The following is a 21,052-nucleotide window of genomic DNA, read 5'->3' as shown; positions in this document are numbered from 1 at the left end:
TACACTGGCTGAGTTTATCATGAAGGACTCCCCTTGTCAACCTTTGTCCCTCACTTGCGGTGTGATTACTCCCAGGTTAAACCACCAGTTGTTGTCTGCCTGAGTGCATGTCTCTCTCTCTCTCTCTAGTGAGACAGCAGCCCTAAGTCTTTTATAATCTAGTATATTTCTTCTTCATTTGTTGACTATACCTTGCAATAAAAATCCATCAGGAACAAACTGAAACATGATACAACAAACTGGCAAGCCTGATAAAAACATACCCTTTCATCGCATGGCTTCCAGAAGCTGAAGTTCAGCAGCAGAATAACAATCAATCCCTGTAGCGAGGGACCATGGGCGGATGGATAGATCAACTGTCAGAAACACACATGCCAAGACAACACAGGCAGCGGTGAGATCGGCTGTCACAGCCATTAAGGGAATGCAGTGAAGGTTCAACAGAATGATGGCGTCAGTGTTGGCATGTGAAGGGGGATTGGTCAGCAGGGCCAATATTTACTGGAGTTTAGAAGAAGGAGAGGAGATCTCATTGAATCAAATCAAATTTGAACAGAATTGCATAAACTGCACAGAGGAATCAAGTTTCACTTGGGCCTGGGTCCAAATCAAGGGATCACTGTCTCAGGTTACGCAGTCAGATTGACGTGGGGAGCAAATTCTTCACTCAGGATGGTGAACCTATGGAATTGTCTGCTTGAAAGATTGTGGAGATAAAACACTGAATAATTTAAGAAATAAATAGATAGATTGTTAAAGACTCCAGGAATACGGGAAGAGAGCACGTGCATGATATTGAGATGGAAGATTACCCATGAGCATGTTGAATAACAGAGCAAGTTCAATGGCTGAATGTCATATACCTGCTCCTATTTTCTCTGCTTCTGAAATTTATCTCAATCGCTGAAAGGCAATGTTAGAAGCAAAGAAACTAGGAGCTGAAATAGGCTATTCAGTCCTTCCCAATGTGTTTCACATTCAATATAATACTGGCTGATCTTCTATCTCAATGTCATATTCTGCTTTCTCTCCATGGCCGTTGAAGCCTTTAATACCTAAAAATGTATCAATTTATTCCTTTGGTAGCAAATTCCACAGGTTGACCACCCTTTGAGTCAAGGAATAGTTCTTCATTTCAGTCCTAAATGGCTTATCCCTTCATTCTGAGACTGTGGTGCTTGGTTCTGGACTGGAAACACAGACCTTGCATTGATTCTGTACCACCCTGTTATATTTTACACATTTCAATCAGATCGCTTTCTTTTAAACTCTTGTGAATACAGGCCCAGTCAAATCAATCTCCCTCATATGACAGACTTGGTATCAGCCTAGTGAACCTTCACTACATGCCCTCTATGGCAAATATGCTTTTTTTTAGGTGGGGAGACTAAAACTATGTGAGAAAAGCTTAAGAATGAATTGAATTATAGGGAATGGATTATCACTCAACACATAGACTACTGATATTCTATCATATGCTGCAAAAAGATGGCACAATCAGGCCATTTTAGACCAAAGACATCTAAACCTTTCTCTATTTCGATGGCCACACAAAATTCCAAAATTAGAGGAATGAACTCCCAACTCACCAAAGCTAAATTCTTTTCCAAACTGAATATCAAGTCTGGGGGGAGATGATCATCGAGTGGTATTGTCACTTATATTTTAATGCAGATACCCAGTTCATGTTCTGGGGTGCCAGGTTCGAATTCTGCCAAAGCAGGTGGTGGATTTTGCTTTTTCAAACAAATCTGGAATTTTAAGAGTCGAATGATGACCATGAAACCATCCCTAATTGCCTGGAAAACCCATCTGATTCAAGAGTGTCTTTTATGGAAGGAAACTGCTAACCTTACCCTGGTCTGGTCTACATGTGACTCCAGATCCACAGCAGTGTGGACGATGACATCTGCTTGTATGAGGGGGTATAGCTTCAAATTGAGGGGTGATAGATTTAAGACAGATGTTAGGGACAGCTTCTTTACTCAGAGTGTGGTAAGGGAGTGGAATGCTCTGCCTGTCAGTGTAGTTAACTCAGCCTCATTAGGGGCATTTAAACAGTCCTTGGATAAGCAAATGGATGATGGGATTGTGTAGGGTGATGAGCTTAGATTAGTTCACAGGTCGGCGCAACATCAAGGGCCTGTTCTGCACTGTGTTGTTCTAAGTTCTATGATCTACGTATAGTTGACTTTTACTGCCCTCTGAGCAATTAAGGATGAGCAATAAATGGTGTCTGAGCCAGTGATGTACACATTCTGTGAATTAGTTTTTTTTTAAACGGCTTGCTCTGCAGAGAAATCTCACAAAATCATAACTTTCTCTGGAAGATATTTTTGATTTGTCACTTAGAATCTGATCTAGCCACATTTCGAATTGCAGAAAGTATTTCTTCAGGTGAACAAACTGCAGATGAATTTGAAGTGAAGGATAAAACCAAAAAGGAGCATGACTGAAATCTACACTTGCTGATCGTAGCAGCTTGTCATAAAGGTCAACCGAGATGAGGCCAATGTTTTTTGGGTTTATCTATTCAGGTTTAAGGGATTGGTTCCCAAACATAAAAGTTCAAGATGTATGATACATGCCAATTTCACAAGATATAGAAAGTCTGCAGTGATGACTCAGATCTTTTTTTAACTTCATAACATCAAACATAACAAACTTCTCTGACAAGGTACCATTCTTGATTTTTTTAAAGTTTGGTTCTTGAAGCTTTTCAGTAGGACACTTTGTCAAAGCCAGATCAGGAACATATGGGTGTAGAGCAAACAAAGAGAAACCTGATAAAGGATACAATGTATTAGTCAGGGATTAACAATGACATTAAGACAGTGAGGATGTACAAGGTGTACCAGAGTCACAAATCACAGCTATATACAGAACCTTTAGATTACTTCAGATTACTTACAGTGTGGAAACAGGCCCTTTGGCCCAACAAGCCTACACCAACCCGCCGAAGCGCAACTCACCCACAACAAGCGCAATATTCAGTCTATTCAGGATACCTGAAGAGATCACACCTGGCAATAACACACAATACATAGACAAGCCTTTTAGGGACATGTGTGCCAAATGGGCTGTAAACCAGTTGACAGCCTCACTTTATTATTGTAGAACCAATGGTCTCACCAAGCAAAAGTTTACCACTGTTAAAGTATTTGAAACTCAAGGCAACAAAACAGGATCTCCATATTGCTATGTAAAAGAATCACATCTCAGGGCTTATTGTCAACAGCAGGGATTTTGCTTGGAAGGCACTTTTGGGCAACTCTGCAAAGTCATCACCTAAGTTCTTAAAAGTATAGAGCAAGCTTTTCAAAAATCAAGGAGGAGAGGATCATGAGAGATTAATGATTGAAACCATCTAATTTGAATGTAGTACAGAAGGTCAGAGTCAAATAGTAAACACAAAAAAATGGTTACCCACAGAGTTATTCAATGTATGCCTTAAGTTTAGATTTTACAAAGTCACAGCATCTAATGCAGCAATATTGAGGAGAAACAGAAGCCAACTCAGAGAGCTGTACAGTACTCCAACTGGATATAGGACAAACCCAGCTGCGCTTAGATGACAAAGGCATGGAAGATCATCATGAAAACAAAGAACATTAACAACATGTAGAAAAACAATACATATACAAGTCAGGAACGATCAAATGTGAATTCTAGAATTCCACAAGGCTATGCCATCAGACGATCTGGAAGGGATTGTTATACCACCTATACATACATTATGCAGACTCTTAGACTCATAAACTCTTAATTTTTACAATTCTTGCTTCTATGTAAATAATTTTGCAACTACTTTTTACTCTCAGTACATATTTTTACTCTCAGTGCATGTCATTTTATGTTCAAAAAGAAAGGGAATATTCTGTTACTATTTCAAGAGTTCAATACACAAATGAGCCAAGGAGCAGGATAGCACCATTTACTCAGCAGCCATTAAGAGTCCAAGTAGCAGCATGCTTCTCTAAGGGTGTGTGCATAAGTTTCTCCTACTGAAAGTTATCAGTTTGTTTGTTAAGTAAACTTGTTTGACATATCAGTAAACTGAAACTGTGCCATCATCATAGGAATTTTGAATAAGGGAAGATAACATAAGGATAATGACAACATTGACGACAAAAGTATTTCAGCAACTAAAAAAAGCACCTTTGTGAAGTTGTAATAGTTGTGACACTATAATGCCAACTCTGTTTCCATCTAAAAATGTTATAAAACATACCAAGACACAGATGTAAGAGTCCAACAGATGCTGTAAATTCTCCTCATGGCTGCAGTTCATAATATAAATGCAGCATGTACTCCAAATCCAATTCAAAGCCACCATGGGGTGGCATGATGGCTCAGTGGTTAGCACTGTTGTCTCACAGCACCAGTGTCCCAAGTTCGATTCTGTCTGTGTGGAGTTTGCACATTTCCCCCATGTCTGTGCAGGTTTCCTCCGGGTGCTCTGGTTTCCTCCCACAGTCCAAAGATGTGTAGGTTAGGTGAATTGGCCATGCTAAGTTGCCCATAGTGTTAGGTGCTTTAGTCAGAGGGAAAATGGGCCTGGGTGGGTTACTTTTCGGAGGGTTGGCGTGGACTGGTTGAGCTGAAGGGCCTGTTTCCATACTATAGGGAATCTAATCTAAAACAAGAAGTTAACTAAATAGCTATATTATTTATCAGTAAAAAACTCCAAAAACTAACTGTACTTGGAACACGGTTTGAAAAAAAATGTCTCTGTATCTCTGAACTTTAACTCATAATTATTTAGAGTATTGATTTCACTTCCTTAGTATTAAAGTCTTGTATCATTGCCAAGAACTAGTTTACCTCACTCTTGTGAATTGCTGCACCTGTTTCATTTTGTTATCTTTCTCCAATGTTGGCCTCCGTCAAATGTCTTCTTGATGCACTTTGGATCCTATAGTCCATTTGTGTGCAGTCATTTGCACTGGAGAGCCAGCTCATGATCAAGAACAAATCACTCTGAATTTACCCCATCCAAACAAACTCCGGTTCTTGTTGCAGGATAATCAGAACTTTGCCCTGGAGTAGAACACACAATTTAGAGGTATCATACAAGAATGCAACACAAGGGATACTATTCAACTCATCATAATTGTGTTGGTCACGGATAGGGGGCTATTCAATTAAGTGTCATTCTACCTTTCTCCTTCCTGCAACATTTTCCCCAATTAAAGGATTTGTCCAATTCCTCCTGTTATTGAAATAGATGTGCCTTCCAGGTTGCATTCCAAGTTTCAGATGTTTATAATTTGACTGCCTGCAACATTTCCTGCCCATGAAGCTGACTAGGATCTGATGCTAGACAAGAAAGAATCCAGTTTTATGGAGATATTAGAGTCAGAATGTGAGCAGGGGAGTCAGTGGAGCAGAGGCATTAGCTCAAAGAAATACTATATAAATTGGCATTTATTATCCTTCGCCATTAAATAGAAATTATAACATTAAAATCGACCATTCAGGCTTAACAGTCCCTGTCCGTGTTTATCACCGACACCGAAAGTATTTCTATTCCATGAGCTACCTAGTTCTTTAATCCTAATCACTTGTGGGAGAAACCTCCAACTATTTCATTACAAAAGTCATCATATCTTTGACCATAGAACCATGGAGGTAACACACCACCCTGGAGTCTCACTCATAGTCATAGAAATGCCTATCTGTCCCCCTGACTAACGAGTCCCCTGTATGTTTGCTCACCTATACTTCAACCCTCCCTGCTGCACAACAGAGGCAGCCATGGTGCCATTGATCTGGCTGCTACTGTTGCTTTCCCCTAACAGATGCTGCCCACTAACAGCATCCAAAATAGTATATCCATTTGAGAGGGAAATGGACACAGGGGACCCTTGTATGGCCTACAGATGCTTACTAGTCTTCATGGCGGTTGCCCAACATTTTTCTGTCACCCAACATTTTACAGAAAGCATTTTAGCAAACATGGCATCCAATGATCTGTCTTAACAACCCGATAAATGTCTTATCCATGATGTTCTCAGCCTCACGGGTGCTCCATAGTGAGTCAATCAGCAGCTCAGGCACTCCATGTGACAAATCAAGAGTTGGAGCTGAACACATGTTCTTCACACATATAGTCACCATGAATAATGGAAATATCCCTGATTTCTCATCAAGAGGAGCATTCCACGAGGCCGAGTTCTCCTGCAATTTTGAATCTTATCAACCATCGACAATAATCTAGGAACTGATTACACAACCTTACTCACTACTCACTAAAATCTCACCCTCTATTTTTAACAAGCTATGATAACAAAAGTAAATACTTTCTATCCTAGCTCCCTCCTAGCCCCAGTCACTCAGCCTCTAGACCTGGTTCCTCAGCAGCCAAGCCTACACTACTTTTTCAGTGGTGACACCACCACTGGAGCTCCGTCTCTGGATTCAGTTCCACTCTGCTGTGCTCTGCTGACATCGCTGCACTGACTGGCACCATTTGTCTGGTAGCTCCAGTCGATGTTCACTCCCAATTTCTCTCTGCTGTGTTATGCTGTTGTTGCCGCTCTTCCTATATCACTTTTATCGTTATCTATTTTAAAAATCTGTACCTTATTTTATCAATTTTCACTTAAATAACTTGCAGCAATATTTGTGTAATAAACTTGTTTTTAGAATCTTGTTTAGACAAAGTTCTACAGCTGATTATGTTTAAATCAAAGCGTTCGAACTTAAAGCAAGTTACATATGAGCTTATACAAACGTTTTGGTCACAGTCTATTCTGACAAAATGACTGGTCTGTGGTCATAACAGTCAACTCCAGGATTTTAACCTCTGGAGAATGGGAAGATGAAAGTGAACTATGCGAGCATTAAGATATAGTAAAACACCTATTTCATGCATAAGATTCAAGAGTAAGAAAACCACAATGTTTTTCAGTCACGCATGAGCTGTTGGTACAGTTTGGCTAGGCTAAAATTTATTGTCCATCGTAACTGCATCTGAAAATCTGAGTCATGTTCTTGAACCATTGCAATCTATCTGTCACAGATGCACGGACAGTGCCGACGGCAAGGAAATTCAAGTCTTTTGATCCAGTGACATTGAAAGAACAACTTGTTCTTTTATGTCAGAAAGGTTTTACATTTACAAAATAGTTTTGAAGGAGCCCTGGTGAGTTGCCACAGTACATTTTCCAGATCGTCTTGGCAACAGAAAAAACTAATATCTAACATGGTAGGCAGAGTGTAAATCAAACAGGCTGCTTTCTCTTGGGGTGTCTCTTGGGGCAATCGAACAAGCAAGTGGGAATACTCCATCATACTCCTGACTTGTAGGTTGTATATGGTGGTCAAGCTTTGGGAACTCAGGAGGTGAATTACTCACTGCAAAAATCTCTGATTATATGGTCAATGGTACTCTCCAGGATGTTGATAGTGAGGGACTCAGCAATGGTAATATCCTTGAATATCAAGGATGAAGATGTTTTCTTGCTGGGCACAATCGTTGCATGGAATGTATATGGCCACATGTTGCTTGCTACTTCACAGACCACACCTAAATATGGTCCAGGTTTGCTGCTGCATATGAGCGTGGATTGATTCGGTATTTGAGAAGTTGTAAATAATACTGAATTGCATTATATTATAAATTGTAAATTGTGTTGAACACAGTGCAATCATCAGTGAACCTCCCCATTCATGGCCTTGTGTTAAACAGAAGATCATTGATGATGCAGCTAAAGATATTTGGGTATCAGACACTAACTGTGGAATTCAGACAGAGATACCCTGCATCTGAGATGATTAATCTTCAACAGCCCTTGTATTATAAACAAAGGGAAAGAATATGAGTTTAATTCCCACTATCACAAATTGGTACAAAGAAGCATTGATCATAACATTCATCACTCTCTGTGTTATGACTCTAGAGCCACACCATCTAGCCGATTCTTCTTGCCCAGAGGGTAATTAGGAATGAGAAATCATTTTGGGGGTTTAGAAGGGACTTGGTTAGTACCTAGTAGGAAAAAGGATAGGGAATTTAGTTTCAGATTCATGGATGGATTATTTGGAATGGTTAACTTGTGTGATAATGACCTATTGTCACAAAGTAACATTGTGTTACTATTCAAATATCAATACTGGCAGAGGCAGAATCATTGGTGACCTTTAAGAGGCAATTGGATAGGTACATGGATAGGTGCTTAAGCTAGGACAAATGTTCGGCACAACATTGTAGGCCGAAGGGCCTGTTCTGTGCTGTATAGTTCTATGTTCTATGTTCTAATAGCATGTCAGAGGGAATGGGATATATCTCTGAAAAGGAAGAACATAAGAGTCAGCAGTACCCAGCTCTTATGGCTTTCTTCATTTGTAATCCATTTGGAGGCCTGGAGTCTCAAGAAATCCCTTTGGATGAGGATAACTCGTCAGAAGGTCTTTCAAGGGTATAGGCAACCAAACAGGAAATGTGTAGAATGTTTTAGTTGAGGGGCCAGGAAAAGTATAAGTATAGTGAGCGTGATAGCCTCCTGCCATCTAGTTCCAACTATTGTATGTTCAGGTTTAAGTGAATTTCTAGAAAGGGAATGTCCAAACACTGACCATTAGATGGATCTGAATTTGTGTTTGCTGTTCAACTACCAATATTAACAATCAAAAGTAAGATATAATCAGAAGTTAATCAGGCTAATTGCTTCAAATTAAGCACTGAAACTTTGGATTTTGAAACAGGCTTTTATCGATTAAATGATAACACTATGGAGAACCAACTGAAGTGCAGAAGCACAAGGTTATTGTTGCAGTCACACCCAAAACCAAAACAGGCAATTAAAGCACTAACGGTTCATCAAAAGGTTAACAACACATCCACTGTGGACGTTAAGAATTGTTAAAAAAAACTCAATTAACGATCTGACATAGGGCAGTAATCATAATGAAGAGGGAAGGAAACAGGACGAGTGATGTCAAGAAGTTGAGGACATTGTACGGGATGCATGTATTGAGTTTGAACATAAGGGTCAGTGCATTATATAGGGTGTGATGAACATAAAAACTAGGCCTACAATCTATTGCAGTACAGATGAAATATTATATTGTCAGCAGAACCCATCTTTCCAGTTTTTATATTCATCACTCCCTATAAAATGCACTGACCCTTGTCAGATCATTAATTGAGTTTTTTTTAACACTTCTTAGCATCCACATCTTTCAATTAAGATGCTAAACAGTGGACACAAAAAATCCAATAGCGCTATTCTGAAGAGTAAGAGAACTCTCCTGGTGCTCGAACAAATACCTAACCCTCAACTAAGATCAGTAAAAACAGATTATTTGATCTTTGCCACATTACTGTTTGTGAAATCACGCTGTGTGCAAATTTACTGTTGCATTTCCCTTCACAAGTGACTACCTATCAAAACTGTTTCATTTAATGTAACATGCTTTGGGATGTACTGAGATTATGATTAAGTGCAAGTTCTTTTTTATCCTTCCATTAGGTAAATTGGCAGAAAACTTCTCCAATCAAATCTATAATATTGAGACATTGCTTGAAACTCCTCAAAATGCTTAATTACAGTTGAAACAAAATAAAGGATACCAAGCCAAACATGGAAAGTGTATCAAAAATCTTTGTCAAACATGACGGTTTAAGGTCGATGTTAATGTGGCGACACAGTTTTTTATGAGCATGAAGAGAAGGAGTGTGTGGCAAGTCAGCATCACTGTGAAGCAGAGTGGGAGAGTGCACTTGCACAAGAAAGCTAGTGGCTGTGATGGCAGAAAGCTCCTCAAGCTGTTTTTACATACCAGAGCCAAAGTGTGAAATTACAGGAAAACAGGGAGGCACATTGGCTCAGTGATTAGTACTGCTGCCTCACAGCACAGGGAACTAGAGTTCGATTCCGCCCTTGAGTGACTATGTGGAGTTCTGACTGTCTGTATAGGTTTCCTCCAGGTGCTCTGGTTTCCTAGCACAGTCTAAAGATATGCAGGTTTAGTGGATTGGCATGCTGAATTGCCCAGTGAGTCTGGGGATATACAGACTAGGAAGATTAGCCATGGGAAATGCAAATGAGATGCTATTCAGATGGGCCACATGGTCTGCTTCTACATTGTAGCAACATTTCAAAACTACTAACAGGTAGTCCATTGGTTGCATATTCTTCCAAGTGATATAAATCACTTGGCCAAGTGATATAAATCAGGAAACATTATTACAACTGAAAGATATAGTTAGGAGTTCACTCTTAAAATACTGAACATCCAAAAAAAAAGTATACAGATTGCTGGACAGGTGATGAATTCCAGCTGTAATATGTCAGAGCTGGTGGAATCCATGATTACTAAATCTGCAGGAAATGTTGGCTACTTGAGGAACTTTGGCTTAAAATTGATGAACTGGAATCTGAGCTGAAGACACTGTGACACATCAGAGAAGTGAGAAAGTGATTTGGATGCTGCAGGAGATAGTCACATACTTAGATCCTTTACATCAAATTTGCTATATGCTAAGGGGCAGGAGGGTGTGACTGTGAGCAAGTCACAGGTAGTTGGATCCAGAATTTAGCTTTAGAGGAGGCCAAATGCCCTTGTCTAATTTAGGACATACAATAATACATATGACTGGCCCATATCCTTCTAAATCTTTCCTTTCCATGTATTTGTCCAAATGCCTTTTAAATGTTGTTAATGTACCTGCCTCAACTACTTCCTCTGGCAGCTCATTTCACATCCATACCACCCTCTGTGTAAAGAAGTTGTCTCTCAGGTTCCCTTTTATTCTTTCCCCTCTAACCTTAAAGTGATGTCCTCTAGTCCTCAATTCCCAACCCTGGGAAAAAGACTGAGTGCATTCACCCTATCCATGCCTCTCATGATCTTACACACTTCTATGAGATCCCCCTCTCAGTCTCCTAAAGAAAAAGTCCTATCTTGTCCAACCTCTCCCTATAACTCAGACCGTTCAGTCCTGGCAACATCCTTGTACATTTCTTCTGCAATCTTTCCAGTTTAATAAAATCATTCCTATAGCAAGGTGACCAAAATTGAACACAATACTTCAAGTGCAGCCTCACCAACATCCTATACACCCGCAACATAATTTCTATACTCAGTACCCTGATTAATGAAGGTCAGTGTGCCAAAAGCCACTTTCACTATCCTGTTTACTTGTGACTCCACTTCCAAAGAACCATGCACTTGAACTCCAAGGTTCCTCTGCTCTATAGTCCTTAAGGCTCTACCATTCACCATGAAACTCCTACCTTGATTTGACTTTCCAAAATGCAAGACCTCACACTTATCTGTAGTAAACTCCATTTACCATTTCTCAGCTGATCAAGGTCCTGCAGCACTTTATGATAACCTTCTTCACTGTCCATGATACTGCCTATCATCAGCAAACTTACTAATCATGTCTTGTACATTCTCATCCAAATCATTGATATAATAACAAACAGTAATGGGCTCAGCACTGACCACTGAGGTACAGCATGAGTCACTGACCTCCAGTCCGACAAGCATCTGACTATTACCCTCTATTCCTACCACCAAGACAATTGTGCATCCAATTTTCCAGCTCTCCATACAATCTAATCTTCCAGAGCAGCCTACCATGTGGAACCTAATCAAAGGCCCTACAGAAATCTATGTAGACTATGTCTACTACCCTGCCCTCATCCACCTTCCTGGTCTCTTCACCAAAGAACTCTAACATATCTGTGAGATACGATTTCCCACACACAGGGTCATGCTGACTACTTCTAATCAAACCATGTCTTTCTAAATGCACGTACATCTTATCTCTCAGAATTGTCTCAAGTAACTTAACTACCACAGATGGTAGGTTTACTGGTCTTTAGTTCCCATGCTTTTTTTGCAGCTCTTCTTGAATAAGGGCACAACATTCGCTACTCTCCAATCTTCTGACACCTCACCTGTGACTACCAATGATGCAAAAATATCAGCTAGGGTCCCTGCAATTTCTTTTCTAACCTCTTGCATGGTTCTTGAATATATCTGGTCAGGACAAGGAGAGTTATCTACCTTCACACATTCTAATATATCCAACACCTCCTTTACTGTGATATGGACTGTCCCCAAGATAGATATGACGTGGACAAGGACACAGACTATAGAGAAGATAAACTAACCAAAGCACCATCACACAGAGTGCCAATAAAGAGTAGTGGATAACAATAACTGTCAAAGGAGAATTGGATAAATAGTTGAACTGGAAATAATATGCAAAACTATGGGAAGAGAGCAGGTGAGTGAGATGAAATGCCCAGCTCTTGCAAAAAGCTGGCACAGCCAATGGAAAGCAGGACTAAAAAGCTGTAGAATTGCTGTAGAATTCTATGATTCTATGAATTTTGGGCATCATTTTGAAATATCTGATGGATTAACACTTGGGAAAAAAACCTGTTAAAAAACTAACAGCATGATTTAATGAAAGAAGCTCAGGAAAGAAGTTATTGCCATTTATCTGACAATAAATTATTATCTGAGCATGTGGACATCATTGGAAAGGTTGCATCTGTAACTCAACCTTAATTTGTGTAAAAACCTAGTGGTAAGCCTCCTCTTTGAACCACAGCACTTTTCTTTTGATGGTTTGTTCTCACAGTAGTAAGTTGGTAGACAGGAGCGGTGCAATAGAAATTATTTAATTTTTCTCATAAAGCTTTTGACAACAATCCAGACAATGAGTCATGGCTAAGCTGGAGAGTCAAATATAGGACATTGAGTGCAACACTGGAAAGAAAATTAACTTAAAAGTAGAAAATCCAACTTAGATTTTTTTTGAGGAAGTGGCACTGAGTAAATTGTTGGAGCTGTGGCCTGACAAATCATATGGCCTTAAAAGTAGTGCCTAGTGAGATCATTGATGCAATATTTTTAAATTTACAAAATTGATTCAGGGATGGTCCCCTGAGACTGGAAGATAGTGAATTTAATTTCTTTATTCAAAAAGGGAAGGAGACAGAAAGCAGGACATTAGCATGACATCCATCACATAGAAGCTATTATTAAAGATGTTAAAGCAGGTTACTTAGATAAGTTCAAGGTAGCAAGGCAGATTCAACATGGTTTTGTGAAAAGGACATTGTGTTTGACCTACATAAGAGAAACAACATTAGCACAAAAGTTGAGCTAGTTCAAATGAAATGGGATACTAGAATAGAAGATGGATCAATAGAAACAGTGGCAGACATTGTTAAATGATATTTGAGAATACTTTACATTAGGATACCCCGACAAAGAAAATTTCTATGGGATGACCCACCATCCATGGTTAACTAATGATGTTAAGAAAAGCATCAAACTTAAGAAAATAGCAAATAAGTCTGAGTGGTAGGTCAGATGATTGGATAAAATATAGAGAACAACTAAAACGTTTTTCACAAGAAAGAGCATTGATCCTCAAGATACTGTGAAGAAGTTGTTTTTATTACTTTTTATAATCATTAATGAGTTCAAAAGTGGAGAAGGAATGGATTTTCATTGTCAGTTCTACAAAGTTCGGTCCTGATCTTTTACAAAAAGGTAAGGGAGATGGTGTAGCAGTAACATCATTGCATTAGCAATCCAGAGGCTCAGACTAATTTTCTGGGGACAGGAATTTAAATCTCATTATGGAAGTGGCTAGTGGAATTTAAATTCCATTAACAAATCTGAAATTGAAAGTTCAGTAAGGGGGACCATGAAAACTGTCGATTGTCTCACAAATCCATTAAGTTTGCTAAGGTTCTTTAGGGAAGTGGATTGGTTAGATGGATTGGCCATGTTAAATTGCCCATTGTGTCCAAGGATGTGCAGGCCAGATGGATCAGCAATGGGAAATGCAGGGGTACAGAGATAGGGTTGGGGGGGTGACTCTCGGTGGGATGCTATTGGGAGAGTCAATGTGGAATCAATTGGCCGAATGGCCTGCTTGAAAAATGTCATGCTGGAAAAACACAGCAGGCCAGGCAGCATCCGAGGAGCAGGAGGATCTACGTTTCGGGCATAAGCCCTTCCTCAGGAATGGCCTGCTTCCACGCTGTAGAGATTTTATAAGTCTATCAGATCCACATTAATTTGGTTGGTTCTTCTCTGCCTTCTGAAATTATATTGTTAGGCTGAAAGTACCTAATCGCTTAATTAAAGTCTGATCAAAATGATTGCAAGAATATGCACATTAATATATAGCTAACCTTTTAGCTTAATCTACTTAATATATACAAACTGATGGGTGAATCTCAAAGTTTAAACTACTTGATATATATGCAACTAATGAGTCTCATTGCCTTGTCTTAACACTAGAGACTTCGGATGCATGGCGCTTGCAGCTCTGTTTCCAATTCCATAGCATTGGTCTTACAAGCTCCAGTCTGATGATGAAGATTCATGGCCCTGGTCTTAAAAATCAGGGTCCAATTTGGAAAAGTCCAATGAGAGGGACAAAGTGCCTGATATTAATACTATTCTGATTATGTGCTGTATCACCATTTTGTTGTACTTTTCCAGATATTCAATTGTGCAGACAACAAGTCGAAAATATCCCCAGGTGGTTTTGTGGTAACTACATAAAAGAATGGTTTCCTGCAGACAGTCAAGGTTTTGGAATTAACTCCCAGCCAAAATGGGCTGTTTTTTTAAACCAGGCTTATTTTCATATATTTTTCCATTTTGCTTCAATTGCATATAGTCATCTCCAATTTGGAAGAATATGGGCTAATCAATGATAGGCAACATGTTTTTGTGCAGAGAAGATCATGTCTTATCAACTTAATAGAATTCTTTGAGGAAGTGACAAAGTTGATTGATGAGGGAAGGGCTGTAGATATCAAATACATGGACTTCAGTAAGGCATTTGATAAGGTTCCCTATGGTAGGCTGATGGAGAAAGTGAAGTCACATGGGGTCCAGGGTGTAATTAGATGGATAGAGAATTGGCTAGGCAGCAGGAGACAGAGAATAGTCATGGATGGGAGTTTTTCAAAATGGAGACCTGTGACCAGTGGTGTCCATGTTGGGACCACTGTTATTTGCGATATATCATAGATGATCTAGAGGAAGGTGTAGGTGGTCTGATTACTAAGTTTGCAGGTGACAGTTAAGATTAGTGGCGTAGCAGATAGTGAAGAGGAATATCGGACAATGCAGCAGAATATAGATAGATTGAAGAGTTGGGCAGAGAAATGGCAGATGGAGTTCAGCCCAGGCAAATGCGAGGTGATGCATTTTGGAAAATCCAATTCAAAAGCAAACTATACGGTAAATGGAAAAATCCTGGGAAAAATTGATGTACAGAGAGATCTGGGTGTTTAGGTCTATTGTGCCCTGAATGTGGCAACGCAGGTTGTTAGAGTGGTCAAGAAGGCATGCCTTCCTTCATCGGACATGGTATTGAGTACAAGAGTTGGCAGGTCATGTTACAGTTGTACCAGAGTTTGGTTCAGCCACATTTGGAATACTGCGTTCTGGTCACCACAATACCTTTATGGATGCTTTGGAGAGGGTGCAGAGGAGGTTCACTAGGATGTTGCCTGGTATGGAGGGCGCTCGCTATGAAAAGAGGCTAAATAGATTAGGATTATTTTCATTAGAAAGACAGAGGTTGAGGGGGGACCTGATGGAGGTCTACAAAGTCATGAGAGGTGTGGACAGAGTAGATAGCAAGAAGCTTTTTCCCAGAGTGGGAGACTCAAACTAAGGGTTATGAGTTCAAGGTGAGAAGGGAAATGTTTAAGGGAGATATGCATGGAAAGTTCTTTACACAGGTGGTAGGTCCTGGAACGCAGTGCAAGCGAAGGTGGTAAAGGTGGGCGCGATAGTGTAATTTAAGATGTATCTAGACAAATATATGAATGGGCAGGTACAGAGGGATGCAGATACTTAGAAACTAGGCCACAGGTTTAAATAATAGAGGTTGGTGCAGGCTTGGAGGGCGAAGGGCCTGTTCCTGTGCTGTAATTTTCTTTGTTCTTTGTTCAATTAACACTTAACTCTTAAATGATCTAGTTTGGAGATATTTTTAAACTCAACACTACAGAAATGGCCTAACAAACTACTCAGTTTAACAACTCAACTGGACATGGGGCAAAAATGCTAGACTCGCCAGCAATGGCCATGTTGCATCAGATCATAAAAACAAATTAATTCAACAGTGATTTAAAAAAATAGAAAATTATATGATTTTAGCTAAATGACTAGTAAGCCTGAACAGATAATTGCTAAGGGATTTTTAGATTTGAGTTTTGCAACCCAGGAAAAGGCCATAAGCAGTGTTATTCAGCAATACGATGCCATTAACTGCAGTGTGCAGTTTGCAGCAGTCTCTAAGCAGGCATGACTGGGAAGCAATTGCTAAGTGTTTAGAAGTCAGTGGGAAGAAAATTCTTAAAGCTGAAAGTTATGGAGTTGTCAAAGGCTTAAGCAATATACCATATGAGTGCTTCACTCTCTGCTGCACTGCATGCATATCTTCAGCAACTGGTGTATAAGGCCACCCAGGTCTTGTGGCATCTCCATCCTTCCCAATCTATTTCTGTTCAGATGATAATGTGCCTTCCTGTTTTTGCTACCAATGTGGATAACTTCACATTTATCCATAATATACTTCATATAAAGTTAAAAATCACACAACACCAGGTTATAGTCCAACAGGTTTAATTGGAAGCACACTAGCTTTCTGAGTGACGCTCCTTCATCAGGTGATTGTGGAGGGCTCGATCGTAACACAGAATTTATAGCAAAATTTACAGTGTGATGTAACTGAAATTATACATTGTAAAATTGATTGTCTGTTAAGCCTTTCATCTGTTAGAATACAGTGTTAGTTTCACTTCTTTCATGTGTAAAACACAAAACCTTTTTTTTAAAAAGTTGCATTCTCGGGTTAGCTGTTAACAATGGTGATAACCCGATAACAGCTAACCCGAGAATCACATGGGATTCAGGCAGAGCTTGCCAACTGGATTAAAAATTGGCTTGACAGTAGGACACAGAGTGTGATAGTAGAGGGTTATTTGTCAGACTGGAGGCCTATGATCAGTGGTCTTCTGGATCGGTACTGGGTCCACTGTACTTTGTGCTGTGTTTTGAAGCGGGGTTTTGAGACAGAGGTTACGAGCTGTCTTTTCCAAACCAATAAAATAAAATAAATACAGCATGAATGGGTGGAATTAAGCTCTCACAAAATCAGGGTTTTAGTTTAGTTTTTATTAGTTGAGCTTTTTGAAATTAGCTGTGGATGTTGCCATATGTCACTCTCTGCGAATTTTCTCTTGGTGTTCTTTTATCCTGGACTTGCGAAACATGACATGTGAGACAATCTATTTTACTGAAGTTGCCTTTGCTAAAAGTGTGTTTATGGAATGTTACTATGTTGAAACAGTTGCTGTTTGTTAGTTAACTGATCTATTATTCTCTTAGTTTTTCCAATAGAGTTTAAGTTATACTAATTCTTCTTTCCTTTCTTTGTATTTTAACTGTAGTGTAAGAATAAAGTGTTATTTGTTTACAGCCTAGTAGTGTGACCAATTAAATCACATCTGGAATGCAGCACCTTACACTTGCCTGTAAATCAGATAAGAGGTGGAGCCTAGGCTATCACCTTGATATATTTCGAGGGGGTTTGGTCTGGTCTGTAACAAGGTTTAAACATGAAGTCGTGAATCTTGAAGAGGTGTTAGGATTCAGTAGCAAATGTAGGTCTTAATTGAGTGGAGTAATGGATAACAGGACTTGATGCTTGATACAATTTGGGCAGCAATATCTTGGAATAGCTATAGCTCACAAAGCATGGCACATCAGACGCTAATTAGGCAAGTACTGGACTAATCAGGTCTGGTGCTGATAAACACATTTATAAGAAAATTATTTTAAAGTAACCTGTTCAGAAATATTATCACACACCTCTTGAGTGGGTGTGACTTGAACATAGGCCTCCTGGCCCACATACAAGATACTACCACTAAGCCACAAGAGCCCTCATACAATGACATCTATTATGTTTTTGAATTAACCCTTACAGAAATGTTATCACACACCGCTAGAGTAGGTGGGACTTGGTCTCAGACCTCCTAGCTCAAATATAGGGTCACTACCAGTGCGTTACAAGAGACCCATAATGACATCTATAAAGGAAGTTTTAGCTGCAACTTGATTGAGACAATTGATGATGATGATGGTACAGAAGTGACAGAAGTCAGTCTGTGTGACCAAGAGGATTTGGATTTAGCATTTCAATCAGGTTTGGGTTCAGCATCCGTTATGAACAGTAAGCAAAAAACCAAAAGAACTGCGGATGCTTGAAATCAAAAACCAAAACAATTTGCTGCAAAATCGCAGCAGGTCTGGCAGCATCTGTGGAGAGTAAGTAGAGTTAACATTTCAGATCCAGTGTCCCTTTTACAGAACTGATGGTAGCTAGGTTATTACCTATGTAGAAGAAGAGGTGGAAAGGTTAGGAGGAAACAATAGGTAGAGGTAGAGCTTACAGAGAGAAAATCAGACACAAAGGACTAGGTAAAAATTAGCTTGGGAGAATGAATTGCTATTAATGGAAACTCTTAGTAGCTGATAGTGTGTATGAGGCCTTAGACAGAGAGGAGGGTGGAAGTGAACAGATGGGTGTTACACCTTCTGCAATTAAAGGAGAAGATGCCATGGGAGTGAAGGAAGAGTGGACCAGGGTGTCACAGAGGGAATGGTCCTTGAGGAAGGCTGACAGGGAGGAGAGGGGAGGGAAATATATGTCTGTTGGTGGCATACCGCTGGAGGAGGCAGAAATGGTGGCTAGTGATCTAATGGACGTAGATCTTGGTGGGATGGTGGATGAGGACAAGGGGAACCCTATTGCTGTGGTGGGAGGGAAGAGGAAGGGTGAGGGCTGAACTGCGGGAGATGGTCGGACCCTCTGAGGGCCCTGTCAACCTAGGGAATTCTCAGTTGAGGAAGTAGGTGGACATTTTGGAGGCCCCCTTATTGAATTCGGCATTTTCAGAACAGATGTGACTGGAGATGGAGGAATTGGAAGATTGGAATAGCGTCTTTACAGGAAGTAGGATGTGAGAGTGTACAGTCATGGTAACTGTGAGAGTCAGTGGGTTTTGTACTGTATATTGGTGGCCAGCCTATCTCAAAAACAGAAACAGCAATGTCAAAGGAGGGAGAAGTCAGAGATGGGCCAGGTGAAAATGAAAGTGGGATAAAATTCAGAAGCAAACTAGATAAACTTTTCCAATTCTGGATGAGAGAGGGAAGCAACACTGATGATGTCATCAATATACCGGACAAACAGTTGTGGGTGGGGGCCGGAGTAGGACTGAAACAAGGAACGTTCCACGCACTCCACAAAGAGATAGGGAAACAGATGCCCGTGAAGAAACCCATGGCCATGCCTTTGACCTGAAGAAAGTGAGAGCAGTTAAAGAAGAAGTTGTTCAGAGTGAGGATTAGCTTGGCCAGGTGGAGAGAGGTGACAGATGGGGACAATTCAGGCCTTCTTTCCAAGAAGTGGCAGGGAAAAAAATTCTCCTTTTTCAGTCCCTTCCCAATTCTATCCAAGATTTGTATGTCTCAGTTTTAGAATTTCCAGTTCGAGGGCTCCAGCAGCCTCCTCTTTACAGGGACATGCAATCCCTTTACACATCCATCCCCTGTCAGGGTGGTCTCAGGGATCTCCGCTCCTTCTTGGAAAAATGCAAGTGTACAGATGGTCAAAATCTTGAACCCTGGGTTATAGAACTCAAGCAGCAGCTAACGAGTATCAACAAGACAGAGGACCACATGGATTGCATATTTGGGGAGGCAGTCATACTACAGTTTATGGGTATGCAGGCAGATAAGGAATGTGTAAATACCTGGCATTTCAAAAGAATTAGGCAGGTCTTGCAGCAGACCCTAAACAATGTACCCATTATGCTGTGTGCACAAAATTTTGAAGGTCTGCCCAGCAGAAAAATAATATTAGCTGGATAACTCCCCAAGATAACCACAGCTGAAAATTGGTTTTCCAGTTTGGTTACTGGAGAAAGCAGTGATTCCTTACAGAGGCACAGTCAGCATGGTTAAGGTTGATGTAGAGGTGCCAGTGTTGGACTGAGGTGCACAAAGTCAGAAGTCACACTAGACCAGGTTAAAGTCCAACAGGTTTACTTGAAATCACAAGCTTTTGGAGCGCTGTTCCTATCTCAGGTGAAGTGCTTAAGGTTAAGAATGTCACAAGGTGGCTGCAGGATATACGTCTGTGGATGAGCGGAGATCCTGATCCATGCCAGTAGGAATAACTTGGTTATGAAGGTCGATGAGGTCCTGAAAGTAAATTTCAGAGACCTAGGAACAAGATGGAAAAACAGGAAGTCTCGAGCAGTAATCCTAGGCTCATATGCCAGTGATCATAGAAACAGGAGACCTATCTTGAAAACTGGTGTAACAGGAAAGGCATCATATTTCTGAGACATTGGGATCAGTTCTGCAGCATGCAAGATATATACAAGATAGTTGGATGGTATCTTGACAGGACCAAGACTACCAACATTGCAGGAAGATTAGCCAATGCGAGTTTAAACTAGATTTGCATGGAATGGAAATATAAGATGGAACTCAGAAAAAAGAAAACAGAAAAATAGTAAGCAAACTAGATGCGTTGACAAGCATCAGATAGAATTAAAATGTAGAATAATGTAAAAAAGATTGAATTACAGGCACTCTATTTAAATGCAATTTGCATTCACAAAATGTTTGGTGATTTGAATGCACAAGAGGAGGTAGGTGAATAATTTAATTGTCATTGCACAGACTAGCTACAGGCAAGGTTGGCAGCTGAAAATCCAAGAATACCATCTACTTAAGGAGAAGAAGCAGACAAAGAAAAAGGTGGTGTAGCACTTCTACTAAGCTATGACGTCAGTCTATGAATAAAAGAGAACCTTAGATCAAAGGATCAAAATGTAGAATCAGTCTGGGTGGAGCTAATAAACAGCAAGTGGAAACAAACATTAGTGGGAATGGTTTATAGAACAGCAAACTATAATATTAATGTTGAGCATGATATAAATCAAGAAATTAGAAATACATGTAA

This window comes from Chiloscyllium punctatum, chromosome 11 (genome assembly GCF_047496795.1).
Source record: "Chiloscyllium punctatum isolate Juve2018m chromosome 11, sChiPun1.3, whole genome shotgun sequence".
Lineage (NCBI taxonomy): Eukaryota > Metazoa > Chordata > Chondrichthyes > Orectolobiformes > Hemiscylliidae > Chiloscyllium > Chiloscyllium punctatum.
Note: the sequence above shows the minus strand (reverse complement) of the source record.